This window comes from Beta vulgaris, chromosome 9 (genome assembly GCF_026745355.1).
Source record: "Beta vulgaris subsp. vulgaris cultivar EL10 chromosome 9, EL10.2, whole genome shotgun sequence".
NCBI lineage: Eukaryota > Viridiplantae > Streptophyta > Magnoliopsida > Caryophyllales > Amaranthaceae > Beta > Beta vulgaris.
Genome location: NC_079210.1, coordinates 16,082,084 through 16,096,889, shown reverse-complemented (window position 1 = coordinate 16,096,889; position 14,806 = coordinate 16,082,084). Strand labels below are relative to the sequence as shown.

The 14,806-nt window shown below is 36.4% G+C and overlaps 1 long non-coding RNA gene across 1 annotated transcript; it reads right to left on the bottom strand.

The window, feature by feature from the left end:
• Window positions 1-8,071: 8,071 nt before the first annotated feature.
• On the bottom strand, window positions 8,072-12,181 carry LOC125493515 (uncharacterized). The gene is made up of 2 exons (XR_007270126.2): window positions 8,462-12,181; window positions 8,072-8,305 (listed from the first exon to the last, which is right to left on the bottom strand). It is a non-coding gene; the product is annotated as an uncharacterized LOC125493515 (long non-coding RNA).
• Between the last annotated feature and the right edge of the window lie 2,625 nt (window positions 12,182-14,806).

Genomic DNA, 14,806 nt, shown 5'->3' with positions numbered 1-14,806 from the left:
AATAAAGCAAAGCAAGAATTTATGTTTAATAATATTATTGTGGATATTTATAAATTGTCAAATGTCATACAAACCTGTCAAAAAATTTTAAAAAATAATTTTTTATTAAAAAAAAGCGTATATACAAGGAGCCGCAAATACAGGATAATGTATGTATATTGTAATATTTTGCTTTAAAAAAAACGTATATTAAACCTAAGAAACCGATTGTGGTCAATAAATGGTTTCAAAGGGTAAGGTAAAGAGACTGGTTTTTAATGTTAAATGGTCTCTTAACCTCTTTACATATCATATATACACTTATCTAAGAGACTGGTTTCACCTGTCAACTGGTCTCCTAAATAAACAAAGAAACCAGGCATTATAACCGGTCTTTCAACCTAGGACACCTGTGAGATGGAGATGTGTTATAGTCCGGTTTCCTAGGCCATTTTCAACCGGTTTCCTAAGCCTTTTTTGTAGTAGTGAATAGTCTTCCATGTCCTTTTAGATTTTCTACATAGTAAATTATAATATGAATATATAACCATCGACTTCAAGAGAGTACATAAATAAATAAATATATATATATATATATATATATTATATATATATATATATATATATATATTATATATATATATATATATATATAATTACAAAGACTATAATACAATCTTGTTTTTGAAATTTCGGTTAATGTGTAAAAAGATTATTGGATACAACTAAATAGTGTAGTGATGTTAAATAGGAAGGTTATAAAAAGCTTTACAATTTTTTTTATAATATAAAAGTATTGAAAAGTAGGACAAACTATTATTAATATTAATTAATGAGTATTAATATATACATTTGTATTTAATTGTTAAAAAGAAAAACATTATCTTGTAGCTAAATATAATTTTTTTTCTACAAAGTTCATGTAGGCGACAAGTTAAAAAGAATAATTAATATAAGCTTTCCTTGTAGGAAATTTAAGAAAAAAAAACGTAAAATAATATGTACTTGCCCTCTGTGAAGGGAAGAGTATTAGTTGTACTTCTCACTTCTATGAGAATTTCGGGTTGGTGAGTCACCCGATTGTGTATTAGATGGTGGTCTGGATCTTTTGATTGGTATGAATCAAGCAAATGAAGGAGGGACAATTAACGGTAGCAATAATGCAATTTTGCTACAGTAATGTTGGAGGGCAACATGAGCTGCCAAGTATTGTAGGCCATATATATTATCAAGTCATTAGTTTCTTAGCAGTTGCAATAAAGTATTTAAATAATTCAAAGGGAACAACATGATTCAATCATGATCCAAACAAAAATGTTTAAAAATAAAGTTCCCTAAATCCCATATGCTTGCATCAATCTTCCATACAAACATAATATAAACATCATAACCAACATGATTCACACAACGACATAAAACATGCAAATCCAACTTAATAGAAATCACATATGAATTAAAAATAGTTCCCTAAACATGATACTACATAATCTCATCCTTAGGACATGATACTAATCCATTTAAAACATAGGTATGTACGTATCTTGTGTAGACAAATCGAGTGGTCACTTTCACAACCTTAAAAGTCGCTTAAAAAAAATTCTCCGCCTAAAATAACCAAAATAAATCTACAATCAATCCTTTATAAATTTAAAACAATAATACTTTAATCCCTTTTTAAAAGTGTTTAAAAACCTTTCCTATCATTAAAACCACTAGGGGAAAAAACATAAAGGGCTGCGCAGGAAGGGCTGCGCTTTTCGTAAAAGCGCAGCCCTACTAGTGAAGGGCTGCGCTTTTTTAAAAAAGCGCAGCCCTACTAAGCAGAAGGGCTGCGGTTTTTAAAAAAAGCGCAGCCCTTCTGCTTAGTAGGGCTGCGCTTTTTTAAAAAAGCGCAGCCCTTCCTGAAAAAATTTGAAATTTCGAAATCGCGGGTTTTGAAATATTGAGCGGGGATTTGTCAAATATATTATCCCTCATTCTCTCTCCTCTCTCACGTCCCTCATTATTCCTTTCCTCCTTCTCTCTCATCCTCTCTTCTCTCTCATCCTCTCTTCTCTCTCAAAAACTCCCATAAACATTTGCGACAAAAACCTTGAAATGATTTGCACTAAACATGGCGACGGAGTCCGATTGCCTATTGTGATACCTTTTCGGAAGCGGAACGGGCCAACGAGTCAAACTCATCGCTATGCCGTGATGTTTAGGCTTTTTAAGCCATCCGAGTTCGTTTAAGCCTCCAAATAGCCATTTTAAGTTTTTCCGAATTTTTTTTTCCCTTAAATTATGTATTTGGGTTTTGTTTTATGTATTCAAGCATTATTAGGTTGTAGTTCTTGTATTTTCAGATCTATAATGTTCTTGTATACTTCTCTTTGTTTATATATTTTGATTAATGTTCTTGTATACTTCTCTTTGTTTTGATTAATGTTCTTGTATACTTCTCTTTGTTTATTTTGATTAATGTTATTCTTGTATACTTCTCTTTGTTTATTTTGATTAATGTTCTTGTATACTTCTCTTTGTATATAATTTCTTGTATTTTCATCTTTGTTTTGATTAATGTTCTTGTATACTTCTTGTATACTTATTGTATACTTCTCTTTGTATATTAGTTTTTGTTCCTTTTTTTCATTTTCCTTGCATTCTTTTTATTGTTTTGGGTTTAGTATTTTCGTTTCGTTTCTCTTCTCTTTTGTTTAATTTCAGAAAATGTGAGATTATGAGTAAAAAAATGTCAAGAGAAATTTTTTTTTTTTATTTTTTTTTGGTAGGAAGGGCTGCGCTAGTTAGGAAAAAGCGCAGCCCTTCTAGCTCAGAAGGGCTGCGCTTTTTCCTAACTAGCGCAGCCCTTCTGGGCTAGAAGGGCTGCGCTTTTTCCTAACTAGCGCAGCCTTTCTAGCTTAAGGGCTGCGCTTTTCTAGCGCAGCCCTACTTAAAAAGTGAAGGGCTGCTACTGAAAGGGCTGCTGTCAAAAAGCGCAGCCCTACATGCCTTTTTTTAGCGCAGCCCTTCTTCATTTTTCCACTAGTGAACTTAGTTATTACAACCTCCTAGTATAATATTACTACACTAGTTGTCAAAAACCCTTAAAACTCATCTTTAAATCATAAAAACTCCAACATCCTTTTTTAAATTTCCATCAACATATTAAATACTAAAACTCTTTTCTAAACATACTTAAAATCATAAGAATACTCAATTTCATAAGTTATATTATACTACTATGATTTTCCAACTCATAAAACCCTAAAAATCCATGACCTGATAATTAAAATCCCAATTCAAACATAATAAGTAAATCTGAATTTTTATTTCTTCATTACATAAATCATATAATCTTAGATTCATAATTAAATCATCAATTTATAACTTGTAAACATAATCATATTAAAAAAATCTTAAAAATACATACATTGCATTAACATAACTTGAGGAGGAAGAAAAATAACCAACAAAAAAGAGAAGGGAGGATGCATGGCATGAGGGAGAGTAGCGCTAGCTGCTGGCGATGGTCGGCCAGCAGTGTCCGACGAACGGCGAGGAGGAGCGAAAGTTGTAGAGGAAGAGAGGGACAAAAAGAAAAGAGAGAGAAAAATAATAGGAGAGTGCCGAAAATAGGGGGACGAATAGAGAGAAAAATAAATATGTTTAATGTGCGGGGATTTGTGTAAATAAGGGTATTTATAGGTTCCCCCATTAGGGGTCCAATAAGCAGTTGGGCTTTGACGGGTTTGGGCTACTCTAACCCAATATTAAAATATTTTTACTTCAACTCCACTAGTTTAGGTATAAAATAATTTTTCTTAAAAGCATGACTAAACAAAATATTTGATTACTCAAAATTATTAAATAATTCTTTCGACTTTCAAATAGTCAACCTCTTAATAAATGAATTATATAAATGCTAAAGCATACTAAAATATATATAAATATTCATTAAAATATATTTATAAAATTCATAAATTTACGAGGGATTACAGTCTACTCCTCTTAATCGAAGTTTCGTGCCGAAACTTGACATGAAAACTCACACATTTATAAAAGTTTTTAACTCGACTTCCATTTTGAGAAATACTTGTGTCACTCATCTGCACACTTTTACCAACTTAAAATTCACTTGTGTTGCTCATGAACACATTTTCCATGCGAAAGATCTATTTATTTTGCAGCAACATGTGCAAATTGCCAAAATTGCATTAAAATGCATAAAAATACCATAAAATGAGGTAAAAAAAAACGCAAAATTTCTATCGCATTATACCCCATAAAGAAAATAAGTTACGCCCTCGTAACTCACCTCAAGGAATAACTCAGAATACTTCTTCTCCATTTCGTCTTCGGCTTCCTACATTACCTCTTCAGACTCATGGTTAGACCAAAACACTTTCACGATATTTACATCCTTATTGCAGGTACTACGCACCTTTTTATCAAGAATTCTCGCATACCTTTCCTCATATGTGAGAGTACCATCAATTTAGATTCTCTGAGGCTCCAAAACACGACGCTCATCAGGGATATATCTCTTGAGTTGGAAAATATGAAACACGTTGTGCATTTTCCCAAATTCCATTGGCAAAGCCAACTTATAAGCTACCTTTCCAATCCTTTGCGAAATCTCATATGGGCCAACATATTTAGCACTTAATTTTCCCTTTTTGCCAAATCTCATCACTCCCTTAGTTGGTGATACTTTCAAAAATACTTTCACACGTACTGCGAACTCATCTTCTCTTCGCTTTAAATCGGCATAAAGCTTGGATTCTAGCCTAAATCAACTTGACATGCTTAACGATCTTCTCAATAAATTCTGTCCTCAATACTATATTCTCACTATAAATCATTCTAGCAAATGTGACTTCTACACTTCCTTCCATACAGTGCCTCAAAAGGAGCCATCTTAATGCTCGCATGATAACTATTGTTGTACAAAAAATCAATCAAGTCTAATTGGTCTTCCCAACTACCTTGTAATTCAATAGCGCACACACTCAACATATCTTCCATACTCTGGTTATTCCTCTCAGTCTGACCATCGACTGCAGGGTGAAAAGCAGTGCTCATTTTTAATGTTGTCCCAATATTCAACTGAAACTTTTGCCAAAATTTTGAGAGGAATCTCAAATCGCGATCCAAAATAATATTTGTTGGGACCCCATGCAATCTCACTACATGCTTGACATACGTCTTCGCAAGTTGCTTCTTCTTCTATGTCTCTTTGATTGGAATGAACACCGCATACTTTGTCATATGGTCCACAATAAACCAAATAGTATCATTGTCGTTTCTCGTCTTCGGCAAAGCAATCACAAAATCTTTTGAGATAAAATCACATTTCCATCCAGGAACCTCTAAGGATTTAACCTTCCCAATTGGTCTCTTATGATCTATCTTCATTTTCTGACAGGTTAGACACTTAGACACGAATTTGGCGACCTCACCCTTCATATTTGGCCACCAATAGATCTGCTTAAAATCTTTACACAACATATCATCCTGAGGGTGCACAAAATACGGCGTATTATGCCCCTTGCCCATAAGTTGTCTATTAAGCTCATCACATTTTTGTGGTACATACCATCTTCCCTTGAACCTCAAACTTCCATCTTCATGAATCTTAAAGTCGACTTCCTTACCTTGCTTCTTGTTCTCCTAAATCTTATCTAGGTGCTCATATCCAACTTGACCCTCTTAGATATTATCGAAAACTGACAACCCCAATGACAAAGCACTCAATCTTGCCTCGATCTCCCTAGGATTTAAGATTTCTAGGCTAAGCCTTTGCATATCTCGACACAATTTCTTAGGAACTACCAAGGCATTCATGATATGACTCGACTTTCTACTCAAGGCATCAACAACTATATTCGCCTTCCATTCATGTTAATGGATGTCTAGGTCATAATCCTTGATCAACTCTAACAATCTCCTCTGTCTCATATTTAGGTCCTTCTGGGTGAAAATGTACTTTAAACTCTTATGGTCGATAAAGATCTTATAGGTTGCCTTGTAAAGGTAATGTCTCCAAATTTTCAATTGCAAACACGATCTCAGCTAACTCTAGATCATGGGTAGGGTAATTAGCCTCATATGGTTTCAGCTGACGCAACGCATATGCGATCACCTTCCCATTCCGCTGCAAGAAACATCCGAAACCATTTTTTGAAGCATCACAATACACCTCAAATCCCTCATTTCCATTAGGCAGTGTTAAAATGGATTCCTAGGTTAAACGCTCATGTAAAATCTGGATAGCTTTCTCGCGCTTCTCACCCCACTTGAATTTTGACTCTTTCTTCATCAAATTGGTCATTGACCACACTGTCTTTGAGAAATCTCTCACAAATCTCCTATAATAGCAAGTTAGACCTTGAAAACTCCTGGTATCTGTAGGCACCAAATTTTGAACCCCTTTTTCGAATAAATAAAGATTTTGAAAAGACATAAAAATAACGAAAACCGTTATGCATCTTGGAGCGCGCTGTAACGCCCCGACCTCTAAGCATATTTATTAAGTTAGTTAGTCTTGATTATTAGCAAAGGAAGACCTAGCCTTTGGTCGGTGCGTTACTGTCGTACTTTCTGTTAGGAAAATACAATAACATACTTTCAGAATTCTAACATATAAGAATGTAAAAACTTAAACATGCTAGATTATATAAAGTTAAAGTAAAACAGAGATAATGTTAATTAAATTAATTGATAACTTAGGTTACAAAAACTATAAGTGTTTGAGTCATTTTAATATCAATTCCTCATTGCTAAGCCATTCCATCATCCTTATCGATACCTAGAACAGAAAAAAAAACGTCATGAGCCGACTTCCAGTTACATACTACTCTAACAACGAAAATTCATTTCAACTCATTTTATTTATAAATAGAGAGGAGAGAATATAATTAAACCATTTCATAATTCATATGAGGAATTTATAAGAAATATGTATATTGTCATTCATCATTATATCATATTAATTATCAGAAATCTTGATTTGGTTACTTGGCAAGTACAACTGAAGACTAAGCCACCGAGGACATATGTCCCCCATCAGAAGGTGGCATAAAGTCATACATCATAACACAAGGCAAAGCCACCGATGACCTTAGTACCCCATGAGAAGGTGGCATATAATGTCAAACATAATGCAGGTACCACTGAGGACGTTGTCTCCCATCAGAAGATGGTGTTGCCGCCATATAATATAATGACACGTGCACGATCCACATGACATAATACTGCCATAAACCATCTTTCACTTTCATTTATCATGTTTTGTGATTTTAGAGTATATTTCATAGAACATCTTATAAGCATCATGAAAACAAATTTATTAGCATCATAAAACATCATTTAATAAAACATTTCATATCTCGCAATCCATAAATAAATATCATCAAAACTTCATGTAAAATTAATTCAGTATAATCCCAACTTTTATATTCATCTTCTCATGTTGGTCCTCTTGACCGGTAAACATTTCAACCAATAACCCAAACAACCCTCCCTCTCACTAACCCAAACAGTCGTTCCCCTCCCACAAGTCATCTTTACCTCACTAACTCCCTTTTCCTTTCCCTTTTCTTCTCCGATGTCTACTTTCTCCTTCAAATTGGCGTGAGAAGATTCGTAATTCCACCCCTCTTCACGTCGTTTCCTTATCAGAAATCTCTGCCAACGTCGCTTTTTTATAAAAGGCCACTAGTACAGAAAAGGCAATTTGCGTCGGATGTGAGGCGCCTATTTGCGTCGGACTCTGGTGCGACGCCAAAGCCCTCGATGCAAATGACTCAGAAATGATCTGCGTCGTTTGCGAAAACGACGTAGATGGTTCAGCTATTTGCGTCGCACCTCTATACGGTACGACGCAAGTGAACCTTGCCCCAGCCATTTTTAACTGATTTGCGTCGCATGAATCACTATGTGCGACGCAAATCAGGTATTTTTTTGTTAAAAAAAAAAAAATGTGCGTCGCATCCTTCACTATATGCGACGCACATCATACCTTTTTTATTAAAAAAAATTTGCTTCATCTTCAAACATCAGAATCTCAAAAGAATAAAAAATTAAATTTTACACTATTGCAAAAAAAATCTGCATTGTGTCCAAAACAGAAGTTCTATTGCAAATGAATCAAATCATCTGTTTACAAGAAAAAAAGTAAAAAAATACAGGATTTACAGAAAATAAAAAGAGAAAATTACAGAAAATCAAAAAAAAAATAATTACAGACAATATGAAAATTGCTGAAATCAAAAAACTGGTGTCTTCTTCCTGTTTGGCTATCGATTGCTGCTACTGACTCATACTCGAGCACAATACGATATTGCTGAAATGAGAAAAGATAAAAAAAAATCAAAATCCCAATTCAAGATTTAAACTAAACTGATATAATTTATCGAATATGATAAAGACGATACGAAATTAGTAGAAGATTTATTATTGTTACGAAAATCAAGAAAAAAATTGAAATCAGAACCCTAACCATTCGTATTTTGCTGCGCCATGGATGTCAGCGCGTTTCCTGTTGACCGACGATGGAGCGTGTTGCTTCGCCATGGTCGAAGGATCGAGAGGGTCCGGAAAAAGAACAGAGAGAGAGAGAGATGAGAGGGTCAAAGGACTCATATTTACCTTGCTAAAACCTTTATCTCGCTTTTTCCTTCAAATCTTCAATATCCTTTTGAAAATTTTGCGGCTCTACGAACGCTTTATGAAGATTTACTGCTTATTTCGTCAGATCTTCAAATCACCAAATCATGTTAGGGCTCGAAAATTTTGCGGTTAAGGGTTTTTTTCGAAAGAGTGAAATTGAGGAGTGAGATTAGGTTTCTTTTCACTCGGAAAGAGAAAGAGGGAACGAACAGAGAGTTTCGAAAGAGTGAATGTCGACGAGTGAAGGAGAGAGAGAGGCAGAGAGATGCAGAGAGAGAAAGGGAGGAAGAAGAAGCGGCGTTAAGAGGCTGGAGTTTTAGGTTAAGAGGCTGGAGTTTTAGGTTAAGAGGGAGAGGGTAAATAAATTATGTTAGGGCTCGAAAATACGGATGGCCCAACTGATGTGCGTCGGATGGGCTTAGGGTCCGACGCAAATCAGTAATTAGCAACGCACTTTATCAATGTGCGACGCAGATAGGGCCTCAATAGTTTCAAAATTTTTCAACGATGTGCGTCGGATAGGCCTCAGGATCCGACGCACATTAAGCTTTTGCAACGCACCAGAGGCACGTGCGACGCAAATAGCTCGTACTGGTGCTCACGTACCCATGTTGTGCGTCGCACTCCTCCTTGCATGAGACGCAAATTTCGTTATTGCGTCGTTTCCGTTTCAGTGCGACGCAAATGGGACGACGCAAATCGTGCTTTTTCTACTATATCATCTACCTTTTGGGCTTCTTTGGAATCTACTTTGTCCAATCCTTCATCTCCCTCGATCAAGCTCTTGCTACAACGATGAAGGGGAGGAGGTGTTACCACCATTTTTAGATGCACAATAACATTTATTATGGTACATTGTATTAGATTCAAAAGGTTCAAAATAACATTTATTATGGTACATTGTATTAGACTCAAAAGGTTCAATTTTGCCTTAATATGAAGGCCCAACTAGAGAATAAAGCCCATTGGATGAAGTCAACATAAGTCAAAGTCAACAGAAGAAGACCATCAAGACCATCAAGAGATGGAAGTCAAGAATAGAAAAAGTACAGGTGGTAAAAGAACAATCATGAGACGGGTACACATAAGGAAGAACGTGCAAGGCTACAGTTATTTAGTGCCAGAAGACGTTTGAGATTCGAATAAAAAATGATTCCAATGTTTTCCCTCCAAGAAAGCATGGAAGTTACATAACACGTTTTCCTATAAATAGAAGAATGATCATCAAGCAAAGGACAACGGACAAACAACACGCAACAACTTGCATTTACTCTCTTCTTAGCGTAGCCTAGCCTTAGTCTAGCAAATCCCCTTATGGGGTTATAGTTTTGTCCCTTAGATTAGAGCATGTTCTGGCACCAAGTTCAATAATTCTTCGATTGAAGCAATAAACCATGGAGGTAACAGTTTTCGTGCTCTCCCTTTAGTTGTCCAGCCTGACTTATCCTCTCATGTGCTGTAAAATCTTTCTTAAAGTTTTTGGTATGTATGAGAATGTTTTGCCTTAATTAAAAGATTAATTATTGCTTGCTCTACTTATTGCATTTTGCTTGAATTTAATAGGCATTGTAGTTTATTTAATTTGCAACAAAGTACGTTAGCAAGGTCTTATCTAATTAAAATCGGTACCCCCAGGGACTAAGCCTCCCGTGGCATTCAGTATCAAACTATTGGATGTGCATTGACTTGTTTGCAAGGTCAACAAACTGATTTTGTATCAACAAGTTTTTTGGCGACCATAGTGGGCGGAGAAGATTCATAATCAAATTGTGAAATTTCTTCTTCAATTCATACTTTTTACAATTCAACTGTAAAAAAAAAAAATAAAACAATTATTGTCATTTTCATTAAAAATGTCGGAAACACGTTATAGAAAGAATAAAGAAGTTTCTCAGGGTGAATCAAGTTTCCAAAACATGGAAACTAGTTCTTCAATCCCTCCAGAGACTAGGGTACAAGGTAATAATGGTGAACAAATTCACCATGATCATGAAGAGTCGAGTGGAGGTACCCCACAAAGGAAAGGCTCATCTCCAGGTAGTACTGGTAGTGGACTTATACATCAAATGTATGGAAAGTTCACGAAAATAGTAAAGCATTTATTGTTAGAAGCCAGAGAGAGTCAGAGACAATAATTTGATTCTAACTACAAAACTCTAGCCCATGAGTCTGCGAGAGTCTTCACAGACATCCTCCAAAGGATAAATGAGGAGAATAGTAGGCAAATTCATAAAATACTCATAGATATCAATGATACTATGTGTGCAACTTTCATGGTAATGTCTAAGTCTCTCGCCACTGAAGTAGTTACTTGCTTAGAACCACTAGTTAAAAAACACTATCAGTTAAAGGAGAAATTAGTTAAGGCCTTAGAAGAGGTCCCTCTAAATAGAGCAAGGGGAAGTTGTGGCATAACGCCAGATATTTCTCCAATAGGCTACCCTCCAAGGGGACATATCTCTCATCTTGAAACTAGAGATCCACTTATCTCAAATGATCCACAAACTTCCTCCAATGAGCATCCAACAAAGGCAATACCCTTGAGCCTTAGAGAGGTTAATCGTGGAAACCTTAGGAGAAGTGATGGAATGGCAGTAGGCGTTGCGCCAGGCTGACACCAGGCGTCAAGGACATCATCAACCTTCGTTTTTCATGGGTGGTGGACAAGTTGGTGATAACACACACACCAATCTGGACCATCACAAGGAGAACAGAGGCAAGGTACTTTTGTTGCAAACAACAATAGATCACTACATGTATATGTGCCTCTTAACCAACCAAATATGGTTGGAATTCCTTCTTCACCATATGCTTATATTCCCATAAGTACTTTTGTTGCAAACAACAATAGATCACTACATGTATATGTGCCTCTTAACCAACCAAATATGGTTGGAATTCCTTCTTCACCATATGCTTATATTCCCATAACCAAGCAACTATGGCTAATATGCCTCATTATGGTAATATTTCGAGGTATGGTTAGCCCCAAGCTCCATTTACTCAAGCAATTGGTGCTTATCAGCAGGGGATGCCTACAAATGGACATACATTCCCAACTAAAAGGGCACAAGGAGCAGCCAATCCTAATTTTATGCAACGCTAGGAGATCCCTATGGGAGGTTATCAAAATCAACCTTTCCATCCTAACCTTAATCCCGCATACGATCAAGCAGGAGGCGTGAGGAATGGGAATATGGGATACCCAGGAAGGCATTAGGATCCATTGGCGGCACAAGTTGAGGCACTAGTCCAAAGACTAGTAGGGGATAATTCTAGGAGAAATCAGAGACAAATAGGCCAAAAACCTTACCCTGAATGGATTGATAGAGCCAATTCATTTTCTAGAACGTTTAAGATACATGACTTTACCTTGTTCTCAAGAAATAACAGAGTTCCTGCTGAGGAATATTTAGTTAGGTTCAATTGTCAATATAGAGAAGCAGCTGACAATGACTTCTTAAAACTTAGAATGTTTTCCATGTCTCTACCTGAGACGGCTTTTGGTGGTATACCAATTTACCACCAAATTCTATCCACTCCTGGTAGGACATGCAAGTGCAATTTACAAATCATTCTGTACGTACTGAACCTGGAGCGACCCTAAGTGATATGGTCAAAATTCAACAAAAGTTAGGAGAGTATGTAGAAGACTACCTATCTAGATTCACAGTGGCTAAGATTAGGTGTCATGTTAGCAAGCCTGAAAGAGAGTTTGTACAATAGGAAATGTTAATTCAGTTTCGAAAAAGGTTTGATGGTCATGACTTTGGCGATTTTGTTGAATAAGCAGAATTAGCTGTAAGATATGAGGAGAAACCTACAAGTTGAAAGTGCAGCAAGGCAGTAAAGTTTTTTCGCTCAAAATGAGGAGCCCTTCTACTTTGAAACTGTAGAAGAAGTGGATGTGGCAGAAATCATTCATCGAGTACCTTATAAGTGTTCTCCTTTAGAGAAGAAAGAGTTTCTGGCGCCAAAGGATTTGAAATTTAGGCAAAAGAGGACATATGCCTTTAATGCTAAGAAATCCAATGCTATTTTTGACTGACTATTATTTAACAAAAAGATAAAACTGGTAGGAAGGTATAAATTAAGAACTGCTGAGTAAGTTAAGGGTAAAAAAATACTGTAAATGGCAAGATGCAGTAACTCATGACACTTCTAAATGCATCGTTTTTAGAAATAAATCTCATGATTAAATTATTAAGAAAAATATCATGTTTCCTAATGATGAAGATGTTAATGTAGTTGGAATGGACGAACCATTTGAACTATTATGTGGTATGGTAGAGATTAATAATGTTTTTAATATTACTTTGTAGGCATCTCAAGCTACCGAAATAGGTAACCAACTCTTCAATATATTGCTAGATGAAGGAATATTGGTTATGCCAAAGATAGCCAATGAAGAAGGATTGGAATATAGGTGTAGTATGGCATATGAATAGATCACATACAACAGACTAGTGCCAAGTATTAAGAGGATTCCTAACCTGGCAACTAAGTCTCAAAAGACTGGTTGTCTAAGAAGTGGAACAACATGCCATGGAGCTAAAAGCCTACAAGGCCAACTTAAACAAAGCAAAGGCGCCTGTTAGTTCCAACCCAGCTCCAAGTATGGTGATGCCTGAGGAAAGAGCTAAGACTTATAAAGAGGCTGCTCAAAAAGTCCCATTGCAGACCAGGGCAATAGAATGGTTGAAGGCTCTGAGGAATGGAAAATGTGCTCGCAATGTGCAGATAGGCTAACCTTTGAAATGGTTAGAACTCAGATCGTTCAAAATGATCCTGCCTATGTACCCGCTTATCAACGTCCATTCCAGAAAAGGTCCAGAAGTCAAGGACCAAGAAAAAGTAATGGCCCCTGGTCATACCCTTCCTTAAAAGGAAAAGAAAGGGAGCCAAGTCAAACTCTTGTGCCCAAAATTCTTAAAAGAAGGGTAAAGTCCCATGGGGACTAAGGAGATATACTGATTAAATCAGTAGTGAGGACAGTGCCTTTACAAGATGTCCAAAACTTACCTAAAAGTAGGACATTAAAGATGAAAGAGCTAAGTGCAAAAGCTGCTGCAACGAGGGATCAGATTAGCACTCAAAATGTACAGGAGTCCCTTATTGCAAACATAAGAATTGATGAAGAGGCTTTACAAGTTGTATCACTGAATTTTTGCCTTTGGAAGAGGAACAATCACTAATAGAATAAGTGCTTATTGCTTCGGTTTTACCCATACGCCGCAATATATCACGTAAAAAAAAAGAAAAAATATAAAATAACCATATTGTCGCGGTTTCGGACGAAAACCGCAGCAATATGGTTTCAATAAAATAATTTGACTATTTGACCAAATATATTGCTGCGGTTTATGGTAAAAACCGCAGCATTATATTAAAATAATATTAAAAAAATGTTATTTGAACCTATTGCTGCGGTTCCTACAAATTATCCCAGCAATAGACTTTTAAAATTAAAAATATAAAAATCCATCTAGGGTTCCTCTCTTCAGTTCACGCACTCAACCCTCTTCCTCTCTCTCGTTCTCTCTTCCAGATTCGAACTCCTCCTTTCACTCTCTCTCCTTCTCTCTTCCATATTCGACACTCTCACTCCTTCTGTCACCCTCTCGCATAGCTTCGCCGGTCAACAAGAACTAACGGCGTCTCGCCAGATTCGCCACTCTCTAACCTTCTCTCGTCCTCTCGCGTAGCTTCGCCGCTCGACAAGAAATAACGACGTCGCCAGATTCGTCACTCTCACTCCTCTCGCGTAGCTTGTCCTTTGTCGGTCGACAAGAAACAAAGGTGTCGGTCGCCAGATTCAACAACTCGCCAGATCCGACCGTTCATTCGTCGCGACGTCGCTCGCCAGATTCAACAACTTGAATTCGTTGCTCCTTGGCCTTAGATCTTTCTCCTCGCCGTCAGCCTTGCTGGTCTCCTGAAGACGAGTTTGCCGTCGTCGACGGTTTTGTTCGTTCATCGCAAGTCGCAACTTGCAGCTTGAATTCGCTCGATCTTGGAAGAATTTTTTTGAATTAGTTTTATTTAAGTATTGATTGGTTAATTATTTTCCAGATCTAGTAATATTTTATCTTTATCGTATTTTTTTTGTTTTTTAGAATGAATATAATGTTAGGTTTTTTTTTTATTTTTGTTCTTTTTGTATCTTTTTTCTTTA